Source organism: Neofelis nebulosa, chromosome 1 (assembly GCF_028018385.1).
Source record: "Neofelis nebulosa isolate mNeoNeb1 chromosome 1, mNeoNeb1.pri, whole genome shotgun sequence".
In the NCBI taxonomy this organism is placed as follows: domain Eukaryota; kingdom Metazoa; phylum Chordata; class Mammalia; order Carnivora; family Felidae; genus Neofelis; species Neofelis nebulosa.
Window position 1 is genome coordinate 225,616,121 of NC_080782.1, and position 18,145 is coordinate 225,634,265.

General features: G+C 47.0%; 1 long non-coding RNA gene across 4 annotated transcripts in view; it reads left to right on the forward strand.

The window, feature by feature from the left end:
• LOC131486719 (uncharacterized) overlaps nt 1–18,145 on the forward strand; it is a 268,359-nt gene that overhangs the window by 181,690 nt on the left and 68,524 nt on the right. For 3 of the 4 annotated variants that reach the window (XR_009249402.1, XR_009249400.1, XR_009249406.1), the window contains one exon: nt 9,092–10,155. This is a non-coding gene — a long non-coding RNA (uncharacterized LOC131486719). Of the gene's footprint in view, nt 1–9,091; nt 10,156–17,749; nt 17,844–18,145 lie in introns of all 4 variants that reach the window. The other variant, XR_009249401.1, reaches the window with a different exon arrangement.

The window sequence follows — 18,145 nt, forward strand, 5'->3', positions numbered from 1 at the left end:
CCCTTCCTGAAACTCCTCTGTCTTTGAATGGGAGTGGGAGTCTGAGTTTCAAAGGTGATGGAATGGATGGTCTGTGGGGAGGGACGAGGTTATTCACTTTCCCGTTCATTGTTTAAAATAAAAGCCGAGGGGCGCCTGGGTGGCTCAGTTGGTTAAACGTCCGACTTCAGCTCAGGTCACGATCTCACAGTCTGTGAGTTCGAGCCCCGCGTCGGGCTCTGTGCTGACAGCTCAGAGCCTGGAGCCTGCTTCGGATTCTGTGTCTCCGTCTCTCTCTGCCCCTTCTCCGCTCATGCTCTCTCTCTGTCTCAAAAATAAATAAAAACATTAAAATTTTTTTTTAATTATAAAAAAAATAAAATAAAAACTGAAAGATTTTTAAACATGACAAATTATTCTTTCACCATAATAGTTGTATCAAAGCAGCAATATAAAAAATGATGCCCTTCACTTTGCTGATTGTACTTATTATGGTTCATGTGACCTGTAATTTAAATTTAATGAAGTTTCAAAGGAAAAGCTAACAAAATGGCAGATTTCTCTGACATTATGGATATATGCATATATATGGGCCCCTTCCTTCCTGCCTGCCTGCCTGCCTGCCTTCCTGCCTTCCTGCCTGCCTGCTTGCCTGCTTTCCTCCTGCCTTCCCCCATTTCCCTCTTTTCTCCCCCACCCCAGTTTTAAATATTGAAAGTCCTTTGGTGGGGCACCTGGGTGGCTCAGTTGGTTAAGCATCTGACTTCAGTTCAGGTCATGATCTCACAGTTTGTGGGTTCAGGTCCCGCATCCAGCTGTGTGCTGTCAGTGTGGAGCCTGCTTGGGATTCTCTGTCTCCTTCTCTTTCTGTCCCTCCCCTGCTCATGCTCTATGTCTCTCTTTCTGAAAAATAAATATGTAAACATTAAAAATAAATAAATATTGAAAGTCATTTGGGGTTGGTCTCTTAGCCATTTATAGCAATGTATTACGATTACGCCCATTCTAATGAGCCAAATACACCTTTGTGTACATTTTAAATACTGATAAGTTTGGTTTTAGTAATGATAATCTATGGGGCTTTTTGGCCAGATTAAACATAAAGAATACCTTCTTTCTAGATGTGTCTGGGCATTGAACCGTGCTGTTTTCTACTGCACAGACAGAAAACATATTTGGATAGACTGGCATAGAGTAGAGAGCTCATCAGAACATCAAAGTTCCTCTTTCTGGGACATGTTTTGACTGCAGTTTAATTCACCCTCTAAAGGAATTTAAAATAGATTCTTTACCTATAACATATATTTGGCAACACTTTGAATTTTAATGTGAGTCTTTGCAATGGAGACACAGCTGAACCTGGCAGCATATTAATGTCACTGATAATAGCACATTTTATTTAGAGAATTTACCCTCTCCCCAGTTCTCAGTTAGAAGCCCATACACAGTAATTAAACCATTATAAAAACACAATAAGATATACCATAATAGAACTATCCTGCTGTCGAGGCACACAGAGCAGGAAAATCAGGATAGCACAAAGGAACACAATACATCCGATTTAGTCCTGCTGCGGAAATGCCACAAAACCAGTACCCTCCAAAGGATAAGTAGGGGGAAAAGTTATTTCCACAGACAACTGGGCCTCGAGTCTTCATTTTTCAGAAAACAGCAAACCAAAAGCAGCAAGCTAATCAATCAACCAGCCAATCGATCAGTGAGAACAAGTGTCCATAGCATATGAGGCATATAAGATGCTGCCCTTGTACTCAAGAGGCTTGCAGTCATTTGGGAAGTAAAGGCTTAAAACAAAAAACGCAGCATGACAGTGGTTCAAGATCTACCATAAGAAGAACAGGATTAAACAAATAATATAGAAAGCATGTGATACTAATCCAAAGGAAGCCCAGCTTATTATGCCCCAGACATGCTGGGGAAGCCTTTACTCAAGGGGGCTTGAAATCGGCCTAAAAGAATGCTGAAAATTTGCACGACAAGGGAGGAGAAGGAAATGGTATAAAAAGGAAAAGTTTTAGGAAGCCAGATGTTCAAGAAAATATTCACAGGCAGATAGTTGGTGTAGGAGTTCATAAAATAAAGCATCAGACAATTAGACCGTGGATGTATTGTCTTTCCTTTAAAATTGAGGAACAATAGGGATGCCCAGGTGGCTCAGTCGGTTAAGCGTCCAACTTCTGCTCAGGCCACTGTCTCATGGTTCGTGAGTTCAGGCCCCATGTTGGGCTGTGCTGACGGCTCAGAGCCTGGAACCTGCTTCGGATTCTGTGTCTCCCTCTCTCTCTGCCCCTGCTCCCCTCATGCTCTGTCTCTTTCTCAAAAATAAATAAACACTAAAATTTTTTTTAATTGAGGAGTGATAAAATTATAAAATGTAGGAAAAATATAGATACAAGATGTATATATAATATGATTGGATCCATAAAAGAAATTCTCGTGTAGCAGAGAAAAATGACTGGAAGGAAATATGTCAGATGTTAATTTTTTTGATGGGAGATAGGAATGTGGATGATTTTTTGTTTTTAATTTGAACTTTGTATGTTTTCCAAATCTGAATCCAACCAGTAGAATTCCTACAATGAAGCAAAAACAAAGGGAGACCAAAAAATCTCAAAGTGTATTTTTAATGGCCTCTTTATAGAAATTTTACATTCTACCATTCATTCATCCATTGACTAATGGGCAGAGTGTGTTAAAATGATTTTTCTAAACTGTATGTAAGGACTGAGTTTTTTCTCCCCAAATTCATACGGTGAAGCCCTTCCCCCTTATGTGACTGTATTTGGAGATGAGGCCTTTAAAGAGGTAATTAAGGTTAACTGAGGTTATAAGGGTAGGATCCTAATCCATAAGAACTGGTCACCTTCTAAGAAGATGAAGGGACATCAGAGATGAACGCACACAAAGGAAAGTAACAAGAGGGCACAGTGAGAAGGTGGCCACCTGCAAATCAAGGAGAGAGACCTCAGGGGAAACCAAAACTACCAACACCTTGATCTTGGACTCCCAGACTCCACAACTGTGAGAAAGCAAACATCTGGTTTTTAAGCCACATCAGTCTGGGGTATTTTGTTATGGAAGCCCTAGAAAATTAATATACTATGTCTACATAACTTATATGGATAATAGAATTTTTCCACCTATGTTTTTTCTATAAAATTAACATTAAACTTACTCATGACATTTCTCTACCAGAGTGAAACTTCCATACCAGTTATGTGTCCTACTCTTGGTTATTTATTTATTTATTTATTTATTTATAATTTTGCTGAGTGCAAGCAGAATGTTGGCCATGGGTCAACGCTTGAAGAAGCTACAGATTATATAAGGCACAGAGGACAGTCTCTGCCGTGCCAATATGAATATAAATAAATATGAATGCAACAATATAAAGGAGTATCGATGGGCACTGCTGGTTACCTAAAGAGACAATCCAGGTAGGAGATCCGATTTGCTTCTTTTCTTATGTGTGAGGCTCCGTGCAACTCTTCATTCCAGGCTGAACTATCCCCTCAGCTCTGTGTGTGCTCCACAGTCAGTCCTCTCTGGGAACTGCCCTCTAGAAGACTGCTTCCTCCCCCAAGGACTGTACCCTTCCTGGGGCAGCTTCCATCAGATAATTGGTAGATAAATGGAGGCAGATAAAAGTCTGACCCCCCTTGTCCCAACTGGGGACATCTCTGAAAGTCCAGCCCAGCTCCAGAGCTCACCGTGCTAAGACCTTTGCCACGTCCACAGTCCAGTATTACCCTCCAGCCAATCCTACTTTCTTCCTTCCCAACAGGTATTAACCCAGAGACCACACCCTCCTAAATTTCCTGTTTGGTAATCCTCATTTCAGGGACTCTAGGGAAGAGACCTACAACATTTCTCAGTTTATCTGCACCATTGCTTCCTGCCCCAATCCCAGACTGCTTATCTATGTAATCTCAAGGCAATTACCTACACATCAAGGATCACGAAACACCCAGTGAAGCATCTGTAATGTGCTCAGGTGGTTTGTCAGGACTTCTGGTGAGGGGGAAGATTTACTTTTTTTCTGATTTGAATTCCTAGTGAAACTGTTGTTGATTACTGGGATTAAGTCATGAAGGTTCAGTTCTGTCTGCCTTTTCCACCAGGTAGTTTTGTCCCTCTCCAGCCTTAGGAGTTTGAAGTGGGGAGTCCAGATCTCCCTTGGTCCTTAGCAACTGATCTATATTAGAATCGTAGAATATTAAATGTCAGAGCTGGAGAGCACTTTAGAAATTATCTAACTCGAAAATGGCCGAGGAGTTTTAATACATGTTGTGATTGGACTAGTTAGTGGTGGCTGTTGGAGAGCTGCCTTGAGGATCCTGAGGATGGCCAGGGCTCATTTGCAGAGTGCTGTGGTTGCTTATGGATGTCGGGTGTGGATGTGGGATGGGGGCTGGTGGCAATCAACTTCACTGACATCCTTGATAGTCCTACTCTCTTTTTTCACTGGAGATGACTCTGACCCAAGGTCAGACTACCCAAGGTTGTGTGGCTGGTTATAGGAATTTGAACCATAGCCAATATGACTCAACTAACAGTCCGGAATCCTACATCCCATGGATGCTGTATTTAGCCTCTCTGGCTAATCCTCCTCTGCTCCAGCCCCTGGTCTACTTGAGCACATGAGTCTTGGACCAGATCCCAGTCCCCCCTTCCTTCTTGGCTTTCTTCTGTTGCCATATGTGAGCATGATTCTCTGGGCCAAATTCCTAGGAGTAGTTTCTGTTTCCTCTGTGTCTCTCATAGTTAAGCCCAACAAAGTTCTAGCACTTCAGGGTGGGTAAACTTGGTGAGAGATTAATTCTCTGCCTCTCCTCTCATCCATTCATTTATTCATGAAAACATGTTTTAGGTACTTGCTATTAGAAATACTAAAATTCATACCAAAAATCCCACCAACACCTTTGAACAGTGACTTAAATGTGTAATAAGGCTCATTCTGCCTTTAGCAGACATTTCTCTCTCCTCCCCCTATTCCTCCCCTGCTAATAGCATCCTGTTCTTCACTAGGGGACTTAATCTTCCTTCCCCTTCCACATGGTTTTATTGGAGCCATCAATCACACCAACACATGATCTGGCTATACAGGTGGATACATGGTCAAAACCTGGCTGCGGTAGTTAAATAATGCTGCCCTCACCTTTTCCAAAAGGTGGTGATGCTCTGTTCTCAGAACCTGGGTATGTTTTGGGTATTCGTTGTCATCTACATATGAGTAGGCTCTTTAATATACATTGCTATTACATGGCAAAAGGGACTTTGCAGATAGAATTAGGGTTGTGGACTTTAGGATGCTGAGATTATCCTGGATTATCCAGATGAGTCCAGTGTAACCACATGGGCCTTACAGGTGGCCTCTGGAAGCTGAAAATGGTCCACAGATGAGGAAGGAAACAGGAAACAGGGATTGTAATCCGACAAGCACAGGGAATAATTTCTAGCAACAGACTGAATGAGCAAGAAAATGGATTCTCCCCTAGAGCCCACAGAAAGGAATGTATCCTTCCAACACCTTGGTTTTAGTCTGGTGGGACCTCTGCCGGACTTATGAGCTACAGAAACATAATTTAATACACGTGTCCTTTTTTAAGCCACTGGGTGTGGCTACAGAAAATAGAAACACTGGTCAAATATCCTGGCCACAGTGATTGGCCCAGACATGGGCATGTGATTCAAGCTGAGCCAATCAGAGTCCTTCCCCCAAGATTTCAAGAAGTCCTTTCTCTTGATTGTAGCTGTGAGCGTGGCCCCTGCCAAGTGGAGAATCAGATGAAAACTGAGCCAATGCACAGGCAAGAGCTGCGGTGGGAGTCAGTGCAGGTCCTGACAAGGTTCCTCTCCAGCTGGGCTTGAGGCCAACTCCACCCCTGCTCTTCCCTGTCGCATAAGCCAATTAACTCCTTCTTTTGTTCAAATTCATTTCAGCTGGCCTTCTTCTACTTGTCATTGAAAGACTTCTGATTAAATTGTGTCCCTCAAAATGCCAATTCCTGGTCTTCCATACTTAAAATCACTTCTCAGGCTAATATATCTTCTCTAGAAAGAACCCAATGAGTGCATATATCCCCAAGGAATCTTGGCACATGAACAGAAATGAGTGATGCCAGAGCTCAGAGGAAAGAGTACACACAACTAGGGGTTTTGATAGAAGAGGGGACTGGGAAAGATCTGGATCATGGGGGAAACAGACCAGGGAGGTGTGGGAGAGGGTGTGGTATCGAGTGAATGAGTGAATGCAGGTGGAGGCAAACCATATGAATCTGAAACACTGGGAGACACATGGGGGTTAAAGAGGAGAGGGGCGATAACCCTTCTGGAATCTGCTTGATGCTTTCCACTGAGGCAAGATTTTCAGTTATCTTTGGCTGCCTTGACAGTTTCGATAATCTGTTCCAGTTCTGGGTGAGCAGTGGACCCACCCCGAAGGAAGAAGGACACCTGTTCCTGGGCATGCCCCCTGGGCTGCCAGTGCTCCCCTACATCGAGTGCTTCTGTACCCCTTGAGTTAACCCGCCCGAGCAGGCTGCTATGAGGGCCACCAGGGTGGCCGCTGAAGTCCTGAGCGTGGGCACAGGCAAAGTACCCATAGCTCTATGGAATATCACAAGGTAGAAAAAAGAAGAGCTACAGAAAAGCAACACAAAACAATCTCCCTGTGCCGTTTGCTTATTGTTCAAGTTTGAAATTCTGCCAAGTGCTCATACTTCTCACTTGTCAGCAGTTTGGTTTGAAACAATAGTGAAAACGGCCCTCTTGGCCTCTACCTAAACTTCAGCAGAGAAAAAAACAGCCTCAGAAGTTGAACTTGAATGGTCTCCTTACCTTATTTGCCCTGACCCCGAGTTGCACCGCACTAACAAGGAATCTAGAACACGGGGCATGGAAATGCTGTGTTTATGAGATGAGGCTCAGGCTTACACATTCTTTGAGTCAGAGCCTCTGGAGTTGGTGGTGATTTAGTAGAGATGTGGGAGGGAAGCATTTTGCCAACTTGAGAACCCCCTTCTTAGGTTCAGCATTTTAAGCAATTTGAAAACTCCCATCTTTCAGCTTTGGGAGTTTATTTTCTCTTGGAAAATGTCTGGATCCTTTTTCTCTGTAAGTAGGGAAGAAAAAGGCTGTGAGTGAAGATGACAGGTTTACTTGGGCATGAAATCACTGTTGGACAACTCATTTTTCCTGAGTTAAGTGTCAAAAAATCTGCAATTTACAAAAGAAGTTTTCCTGAAATTACACATAGGGTGGATAATTGAGAGCAAAGTGCCTGGGCTGTCCGGCTGGAGCAGCACTGCCCTTTCTGGGAACTTGGGTCCCTCCCAGTGCAGAGTCCCCGGGGCAAGTTGTTGATTTCCAGTACTGGGGTCTGACCCACACCTGCTTAAGTCCGCAGCTCCTGGCCTTGCCCAAATGTCCTCGTTTCTGAGCAGCCCTGAGGCTAGTTTCTAGTTTGTTTGTAAGATCGGCAAGTATTCAGTTTTGTAGGGTCACTTGATAATGTTTTTATGTGAATCTCAGGAAAACTGGTAAAGAATTAAGAGTTTTATGTGGCCTGGAAGGTGGGGGAGCTGGATCCTCCCCATTTAGCAACAAGTGATTGACAGCTTCTCTGTCTGCAGTGGGCTGCCCGTCACCAATGCCATCAGAATCTAGAAGTGGGCGTTCTGGCGTTTTCTATTTCTGTCTCTATGGGTTCTGACCTATACCTCTCTCATCTCCCTATCTATCTTCTGGCTGGTTTGGCACAACAGTGCTGTCATGTGGATCCGATCTGGAAGCCCCTAACAGGCCATGGAATTTTAGGTCTGTGCAGTAAATGGCTTCTTTCAAAAAGCCTGTACATAATGTGGCTTTCTCAATTAATGTGCTGCCTACAGGGTTTTCTTAACTCTTATTTGTTTAGTGTGTGTGTGTGTGTGTGTGTGTGCGCGCGCGTGCGTATACATGCATGTGCGGGTCTTAGGACTTTGCACCATTATTCGTTGACATTAATAGTATTACTTATCATTCAGGAATCACCAATTCCACTTTAAAATTATGACTAGCTCCCTAAGGAAAAAGAGAATCTGGAAAGAGGCAGTGAGTGTAGGGATTGAGGCCTCCCTAGAAATACCGGCTTAAGCTTTGCAAGTTTTGGCTCCCAGGTATACCAGTATTCCAAACGTCAGTATAGAAAGGAGACTGAGGCCCCAGGATGGGGCACTAAGCTTTCCCACATGGAAGTCAGTGGTGCAGGCCAGCTTTGCTGTTCTGGTGCCACATGGTCCCTTGCTGTAGGGAGCAAGAATTGAGTAGACCACGTGCCCATAGGAAGGGCTAGTTTTATGCTCACGGTGTTCATATGTTCCGAAGTGCAGGCCGAGGTAAGATCCTCTCCTCTAATATCAGACAGTCTGTGAAGAGGCAAAAGCTCCCCAGTGAACAGCCTTTCCCCTGGCTTCTCCTGACTGAAGTGTAAATGACTTTTGAGAGCAGAATAAGCCGGTCGATAAATTCATTCTTTGAACTTCTCTGACTGGGAAGTGGTTCTGAGACTTTGAAAATCTTCAAAGATCTCAGCCTGTGAAATCAATAGGTCACGTTTCGAGTTGCCGGAGCGAAGGCCAGAATTCCGCTCGGCACGCACTGTGTTGAGGACCTAGTATGTGGGAAGCATTCAAGGTGCTGCTGAGCTAGGAAGAGCACAGCCCCGGCCCTTCAGAAGCTGTCTGGGGAAGAACAAAAGACAAGGACATACATGTTCTCTAAGCTTAGTACAGACAGCTGTGGGAACCAAGGGTGGGGATGGGGATATTGGGTTGGGAGTGGGGGAGGGAAGATGGGGAAGGGATAAGGGCTCTTTGCATGCAAGTCATTGCATAAGGCAAAGGTTGGGAGGCAACAAAAGTGATCTGAAATATGGCCTGTCCTTGTGCATTTCTTGACTCAAAAGTTTGAAATGATGACGAAATGCTAATGACACCTAACATTTATTAAGCCCCTGCTAGGTATCAGATATGATGAGTTTACATGAATTGTCTCATTTAGTTCTTATCATAAATTCTATGAGATTTGTAAAGTTATCCCTACCTTTTTTCAGATGAGAAAACTAAAGCTCAGAGAGGTCAAGCAAGTTTCCCAGGACCTCTCAGCTAGAACTGGATATAAATCCATGTGTATCCGTGTAACTGCAGCGCCTTCCCCCTAAATCAACCTTTTTTTCTGGATTGCTTGTTTTTTGTTTTTTGTTTTTCTTTTCTTTTTGTTCATTGTGGAGACCTGAAGAAGAATCCTGTGGTCCTCGGTCCTGAAAAGGGTCTACCAGAATTCAGAGGACCTTGTGTCTCTTGCATCCAAAGCCATGGCTCCTGGCAGCTGGGACCTGGGCCTCACCACATGCACCATGCGTCGCTGGCTTCCAGGTGCCAGGGGCTTGGGCCGAGGCCACACAGTTGTCTGCACGGGCCCCGGCCCCACCGCTGGCTGTCTGGAGTGAACGCCCGGGATGGATCCTCTCCGTCTGCCAGGCTGTTTTCCTCATCCATCTGCCTTGTTGGCTTTTAATGCAAGCAGGAAACAAAACCGAAAAAAGAGGAAATCGGTGCTTTACAGAAAAGGGACAACATCTTCCTTTAGCGAGTCGGGGGTCTGAGGAGGGGCGCGGTGACTAAGGTTTGCGGGGCGCTGTTACCTGCTGGTGAGGGGCTACAGAAGCCAGCTGCGGATCAGGCTGTGCCGCCGGTGCCTGCGAGTGGCTGATGCGGAGGCCTCTTGGCGGCTGGGGGAGGCGGCACGAGCTGTCAGCTTCGAGCAGGAAGCCAACCCAGCCCGCGGCACCCGGAGGGCGAACAGTTGAATGAAACACACACTTGGTGAGGATGTTCGGCTTACAGATGTCACTAAGCTGAAGCCGTGATCGCTAGGAGCCAATACATCGCGGCTTGCGGCATTGGACCCCACCGACCTGACGCTCTCTTTCCTCACCTGTGGCCGAGAAGGGATACGGGATAAGCCGCTTCTTGGCCGCAAGTCCTGGGAATACTATTTTGTGTTTGGAAACTGCCAGAGAAGCACTGATGAGCCAGTCCATTGCGCCGAGCACGTTGGTCGTGGCGGGCTCCCTTCCGGTGACTGAGGCGGAAGCCAGGGAGAGCACAAGTTCTGGTAGGTGTCCAGCTGGCAGGCCAGGGCCACGGCGCGTCCTGCGCTCATCGCCTTCCGCTCAGGTGGGGGACGCGGGGTGTGGCTCTTGCCGTATCCTGGGGCAGGCGGGCTTGCGTCTTCTTCTGACTTGAGAGGCCATTGTTCTTGGAGGCCTTACACTCGGGTGGCACGTGATGTGTCGCACTTCGGGCACCTGTTCTTTCCCAGGGAAGAAACACTGACCCAGCACCGCAAGGGCTTTGCAAACAGTGCTCACAGGCAGCAACCAAGGGATCCTCCGCCCTGTGGTGTCTAGGCAAGGGTCGCACACACGCACCTTTGTGTCTCAGCGTTACGTTTTCATGATCGAGATCAGAGAAAATATTTGTCCCAATACTTGGGAGACTGGGACAAAAATACGGCCACAATCTAACCATCCTCACGTGCCAATTCTTGACACGTTTGCATACGGATTCCCAGCTTTTTTAGCTAGGCATTTTTTTCCCCTACACCCGTGGTTCAAGACCACGCCATTTGCCGAGCCCTTATCGCGCGCTAGGTACGGAGGCTGCTGGAGAAGCTTTGGGAAACTTCGGGAATATCAGTGTAACCAAATGGTAAGCGATTTAAAAGAGTTTCTTAAATGAAAGCAGATGTGGTTGTACTATGCAGTAGAGCGAAACAATGTGCACGAATCAAATGTCATTGTGAGCGAAGACTTCAAAGATGGCCACCACGCAGCTTCTGCGTGGGGGAGGGGAGAAGCGGATCCGTAACAGGCCCCTGTGAGGAAGTCCCTGCAGCTGCTTGAGGTCGATCCTGTGAGAGATGAAAAAAAACCAGACGAGGGCAGGGCAGAGTGCAGGACCGAAGTTCTTAGAACCCGGAGTTGAGCTCACATTGAGTTCTATGTGCTAGGCATCATGCTGACCTCTTCACATGTATTATCTCATTTAATTTTTACAGCCACCCAGGGGGTAGGTTCTACTGCTAGATTTCCTTTGCAGATGCAAAAATTGAGGCTCAGAGAAGTTAGGCCACTTGCCCAAGATTAAACAGCTTTTCGTAGGCCAACACCCACGTGGCTAAAACATCAGGAGGGCATCTTCCAAGATGAGAGATCTCACATAAATATAAACCACAACTCCTCAGTTTTATTAGAGTCCATTGAATATGAAAATATGAATGTTTCTGCATAGTGTGTTGTGTTTTTTGTTTGTTTGTTTTGGATATTAGAAACATAGTCCCCTTTACACACTCCTTATAAAGCTTGAACAACTTGGTAAGGAATCCTTTTAAAAGATAGTCCATAAATCCCTGGCCTCTTACAGAGATTATTCTGTACATGACTTAACCTTTGATTGAAGCTCCATTTGGCTGCCAGGAGCATCCATACTGTCATTCTGAGAGGCTCTGGGGGTGCTTGGGTGAATGGGATTCTTGGTCTCCCTGGAGCTGGCCTTGCTCTGGCACTGCCTGTGGCCTCCGTCCCCTCTCCGCCACCTCTGGTCTCCGCTTACAGGTCTGCCGTCTGCTGGACACTTCCCTGTCTCCTCTCTGTGTTTATCTTCCCGTCTTCCTTGCCCATCGCCTCAAGGCTCAGCTTCCACAGGAAGCATGTTGTCTTTTTTTTTTTTTTTTAATTTTTTAAATGTTTATTTATTTTTGAGAGAGACAGAGCACGAGAGGGGGAGGGGCAGAGAGAGAGGGAGACACAGAACCTGAAGCAGGCTCCAGGCTCTCAGCTGTCAGCACAGAGCCCCACACGGGGTTCAAACTCCCGGACCGTGAGAGCATGGCCTGAGCCAAAGTTGGACACCCCCGTTGTCTTTTGTGATGCAAAGAGCTTCTGTTTGCCAAGTGCCAGACGCTGTGAAGTCTCTACACGATCCCGTTTAGTCCTTCATGCAGTCCAAGGGGCATCTTGGGCTTGGTTTCTAGCAGAGGGCACTGGCTCAGCCACGAGGCCATTTGTCTCTGTAATAAGCTCGCGGCTCTTGAGAGTGGAGCTGGGATTTGGACCCATGTCTATCCAATTGCAATCCTGCTTCCTTAGGTGTGCGTAGCGCCGTCTGTAATAACTGGGCCTAGGAAAAGAGTCCGCTCCTGGCCTTCCGCATAACAAAGCAAGACATGGTTAGAGCCTCCGCCGCTTCTGGCTTGTTTTCACCAGAGCAGCAGTGAGCTCGAGGGGTCTTAGGGAGGTAGCAGAGTCCTGCCTCTGAGTTGATGAGGAGCCCACATTCTAGAGACAGCGCTGAGGCCCAGCCCTTCACCCGAACGCACGTGCTCCGTGACTCGGGGGTAATGCCAGCACTGAGCTCACTGTGTCCTAAGTGCAGTCCTACGAAATGCTGGTGACGGTGACTGTAATCCTAACGCTAATGGCAGCAGACCTTCTCTGAGGGCTCGCTCTGCGTCCGGTGCTGCTCGGAGGCCTTCACACACAGGAGCTCTCGTACCCTCACTTTGACCCTGTGCCGTAGGCCCATGCCTTCTACGTCTTACCGACCGGGAAAACCACGGCACAAAATGGTCAGGTGACGTGCCTGAAGCCACAGCCCTGGGAAGTGGTGTGGCTGCGGTGCCGACCACGGGCCATCTTGGTTTAGTGTGGGGACGTTGCCACTCCTGTCCCCTGCCAGGCAGGGGGAGCCTATCTCTCCCTCTGTGCCCCTGACTCACCCTGTGCCCTCCTGTTTGGCTCAGGTCTATGCGGCTACTCTCTCGCAAACCGCCCCCCCCATCCCTCTTCCTCCTTTCTCCCCTCCTTCCCTGCTTCGTCTCCTCTTTCCTCCCACCTCCTTCTCCCCTCTCCTCCCTTTCTTCCAGTCCCCACAGTGGCCTCTGCCTCTCGAAGCTGGGGCTGCCGACTTCAGGTAGCCCAGCCGTTGCTGCTGCCGTGTTTGTGTCCCTTGGCGTGCGGTGCTCCCCTAGCAGCCACGCTTGCCCTGAGCACACAGCCCGCTCTGAGTGCCAGTTGCTACCTACCTTGCCACCGATCGTGCCCACGTATCATAATTGTGCATTTTTTTCCTTGAAAGCCAAATGATGGAGCTAATAGGGTTCATGCTGAGAACGGATGTTCTTATTTCTGTACGTGGCGAGGATTCTGATTCTTTTGTACTCCCATTTGAAGTGTTTCTGGTCGAAGGGTTCTTGGGAAGGGCTGAAAACTCACGTTGTCCTTCCAGTAAGGAACTGGGCACAGGTCTTGAGGGGGTGTGAAGTAGCCTTCCTTGGCATTTTAGACTCCATCTGCTTCCTGAGGACACAATCCTGTTCCTATTTGAAAACTGCCTTTGCTCGCATTTTATAATTAGGCATTCAGATTTTCGCTTTTCTAGTTGTTTCAATCTCAAGCTAATGTGGCAGTTAACAATTCGTCCATTTTCTGCTTTATTTCCTCTTCTCCCATGCTTGGAATTCATGGAGGGCTTTTTTTTTTTTTTTTTTTCCCCATTAAGAATGCTAAAAGACTGTGATAGTATTATTCATTCATTTAATATTTATTGAGTGCCTTCTATGTGCAAGGCACTGGGGTACGAGACAAAGTTGCCACTTTCCTGGGGATAGTGTTCTGGTCAGGGAAGACAGACAATAAACAAACAAATAAACAAGATAATTTCAGCTTATCTTGTTTCAGAAGTGCCGTGGAAAAATGGAATCAGATGAAAGAACGGACACAAGAGGGGAAGTGAGGGTGACTTGGTATAAGCTGGTCAAGGAAAGTCTTTCTGGGGAGGGGAAAGTTAAGTAGAGGTAAGGGGAAAGCATTCTAGAAAGGGACTGACAACTGCAAAGGCCCTGGGGCAGGGGAGAGTTGGAGAGTTAAAGGCACTGGACAAAGGCCAGCATGGTTGGGTGTGCTGAGCATGGGGAGGGGATACAAGGTAAAGTCAGGGAGGTGGGCAGGGACTACATCTCATAAGACCTTCAGGGTTTCTACCTCTCCCCCCCACATATTTTTTTTTTACGTCAATCCGTAAAGGATGACTGACTAAAAACTTTCCCTACGATCTTTTTGTGAGTTCTGGTCTGCTTTCTGGACCACCGGCAGATATTCTATACCAGTTTCCCCTTCACCTGATGGGCTTTGGCTGAACTCTCTTCAGTTGTACTTTGTCTTAGGGCTGAGATGGAGGAGGAAAATGCAGACTTACTCAGACAAGCCCTAGATGGATTTCCTTAAATCAAGCCTCAGTCCTGGTGAAATTTGACCACAGTCGCAGTTGGTATTTCAGTCATCAAAGGCACCAACACTGTGCTCCAGTGAATGATACATCGCCTTGAGTCAGAGACCAAATCTTACAGCTTTGTTCACTTTGGATACACATATATACAGAGAGATGTCTGCATATGTCTGTGTTTTAACAGTGCCGTTAATATCAGGGAGGGGTGTGATGATGCCCCTGGACAACTTCTCTGGCTCGTGCAAAGCTAGTCCTCTTCTGTTCTGCTCAGAACGGGGAGAGCAAAGGGTTTCATCGTGAAATTGCCCGAGGTCATCTGTGGCCACGTGGTGAGCATTGTTTTGGGGTCTCTTAGGCTCCCTCTGTGGTCCCAGGTCAGAAGTAGAGGGTGGGGTCTTCTCGTGGAGTCATGGGCCTCTTCCAGAATGAACCCAACTTCCCCAGATGCTGTTCACAAACTTGCCCTGCCTTCAGAACCTGAGGTCATGTCCAAAGATGAAAGGGAAGGTTTTCTCAAGAATCTACCCAGTTTCAGGGCATCTGGGGGTGGCTCAGTTGGTTAGGCATCCGACTTCGGCTCAGGTCATGATCTTGCAGTTTGTGGGTTCGAGCCCTGCGTCGGGCTCTGTGCTGACAGGTCAGAGCCTAAGCCTGATTCGGATTCTGTGTGTGTGTATGTGTGTGTATGTGTCTGTCCCTCCCCCTCTCACACTCTGTCTGTCTCTGTCTCTCTCTCTCTCAAAAATAAATAAACCTTGAAAAAAGAAAAAAGAATCTACCCCGTTTCATTCAGGGGGAACCTATACACAGGCATCACAGGCATCTATGGGCTTCTACTGGCCACTCTTTAAAGTCAGTTCCTGAGCACCTGCTGCAGTCCACACCACACCGCCTCCACAGGTGTGCCCATTGACAGGTATGCATACCACCCATCAAGCATGAGGTGCCTCATCCTAGCTAACAGTAGAGTAGGGACTGGAACGGACCGGGTGAGAGAAGCCCAAAGAAAAATGGAGTGGACTCTGAGGAGGTAGGGAGCAAACAAAATAGTCTCTGATTCACTGGAGAACTGCCCTGCCCAAGACCCGGGTGGGCAGACTGGGGCGGAGAGCCCTCTGGAAGGACTGGCGGTGAAAGCACAGAGCTCTAAGATTTCTGAATGCAACTGAAGGAGCTGGTGTGTTAGACTCAGAAGCCCATGACAGCGGTCTTCAACTATTTACAGTGGAAGAAGTCATTAGATTTGTGCTTTGCCACCCTGGAAGGCAGAACTGGAAGGCGGAACGACACCAAAAATAGCGGTGACACACGGATGCATGGCAATAATTGAGTGGATCCTGTGTCCCAGGACCTGGTATAGTCTACGAGGAGTTCCTTTATCAATCCTCACCACAGCCCTCTGAAGGAAGTCACACACATGTCCTCCTTTGCCCTTTACCCTTGGAAAAGATAAACTCAGGCACAAGAACTTAGGCCTTTGCCCACGGTCACGCAGCTAGCAATACAGAGAGCTGGGATTAGACCTTTTATCTATAGCTGGCTCCAAAACACATGCTAGTAATTGATGCCCATTGTCCCCTTGCGATTTGACACAAGGAAGAACATTCTCAAATAATGGAAGGAGAATATGTGAGCTCTTTTTTGCTGGAGGTGCTCAAGCTGAGACGGTGTCATTACTCAAGGGAGGTGTGTGGGCAGAGATGTGGCTGCATGACTGCCAAGTCCCCTTCCAACCCTGAGATGTCACAAGGGTTCAGGAGCTAGGGAGTCTTAGGCCAGCTTGTTCTCAGCTGAAGGGAGATGCAGAGCCTAGGAAGGGCACAGGCTCGTCTGTTCAGATAGATTCTGTGGATTTGCCATTATGGTCCAGTAAGAGCCTATAGGTATAGGGTCCACTCTGTTTCACAAACCTCAAACCTGTGGAAAATCAAATGGGAAGCACTGAAATGCTGGCCTCAGAGGGGGGTTGGCAGTGACTTGCCTTATATTTTGAAACAGTTTCCACCCTGAGCTATTTCTTAGTTAAAAGTACCACAATTTTTAGGAAAGGCTCTTCTGTATATATATATATATTTTTAAAAGGCGCTTCTTTTTAATTGTCTGAAACTACTGTAAGCTGGTAAGCACACCGCTTGATTTCCTCATTCCTGACCTGGGTGATCCAGGTGGAAAAAGGGTGGGAGGTGGGGATGGGCACAGAGAGAAAAGTGTTCTGGGCAGAGAGGACACCAAGACCTGTGCGTCTCTCAGACCTGCCCGAGGTCCTACCGTCAGACATGTTGGTGTATAAAATAGCAATTTATATCTATTAGTTTGAACTATTGGAAACTGCAATCTTTATAGGTTAAGATGGCTAAATATAGTAATATAGAGTGAGAGTAATAATGCTAGCAATTAAGCAAATAGTGGGCATTGAAGCTTGCTCATTAGTACTCAGATCTGCAAAGGGTTGGAACGTGTTCTTATTTTCTTTGGAGGTCTCATTTCTCACTTGATAGCAGAAGGGTGGGTGAAGGAGGGAGAGCATGTTTTAATTTCCTGATTTAATGCAATTCTGGTCCTGTGATTTCAAGCAGCCTCTTTTATGTTAACATGGTTCATTTTGAGAAAATAGTGGTCCTTTGGGGTTTCTTCCTGTTTCTGTTCTCTTTCTGTTCATCTAATGCTGCCACCGTCTAAGGGAAGCTCGTGTAACAGCACGGGCAGGGGAAAGGGGTCCTCAAGGGTGTCCCTGGGTCCTTGCTGGCCTCGCCTGAGCTATGTGTCCTCCTCGCCGCTACTGGGCACCCTGCATGTGTGCCTGCTGAGGGCTCCCGCGGACACCTATGGACCGGGCCTCCACCTCTGCCTCTGCCTGGAGGTCCCTGGGTCTGTAGCCTCCTGTTCCTGTCTTCTTCCTCATCTTTTGGTCTTTTTAGTGTCGTTGAGGTCCCTGGAGGCTGGTAAATTTCAATCACGTTCTCTCCACCTGCCTCCATCACGCGAGGCCCTGGGAGGCTGCTCCTATGCTTTCCTTCTGTCTGTGCTTCTCTGCCTGCTCCCATGCCACGCCGGATGCGCTGGATCCCAACGCAGGCTTTCTGTGAAAGACTTTTGGGTTTTCCAGCCAGCGCCCAAGGAAGGAGGACCGTGACCTCAATGAGTGTGCCAGTAGTTTCTCAAACTTGTAGAGAGCTTCTAGGAGTCTCATGTCCTCTCCCTATCCTCTCTTAAGATTTGTTTGAAGGGTAATGGACAAAGAGAAGTGGGGACCCTGCTTGGGCTGACTCATGCCTGTTCTCTCCTCTCTTCCTACTTCCTCCTGCTTCCCTTCTGGGTGGAAAGAGCGCCTCTTAATGTCAGATCACCCTCTTTTCCTATTTGATGGAAGGTTTCTGCTGATTAATTTACGTGTTGCTGTTCTGTGACTTCCTTTGGTCTAGGTGGAATGAACTTCACCCTTGCTTGGGAATCAACATGGGAAATACAATAGGGTGCATTTGAGAAACAGTATCCCCGATGTCTACGAAAGGCCAGGTAGGTGCCAATCACTTTGATTCGATTCTCCTAACAACCCTGTCCACAAACTCAGTTTACAGCTGATACAACGCAGGCAGAGAGATGGAATGATTTGTCTGAGGTCATATGGAATGATTAGTGCCACAGAACCGTGATTTAGACCCAGACCTCCCAGACTGTAAAATGTAAGGACTTCCCACTAGCAGCAATCCTCACAGGTCTAAAATATCTACTACATCTGTCACATATGTACCACACAAGTGTGCTTTTGGTGAGACTACCATATATTCCTGTATTTCATAGAGCATAACTCAGAGGGA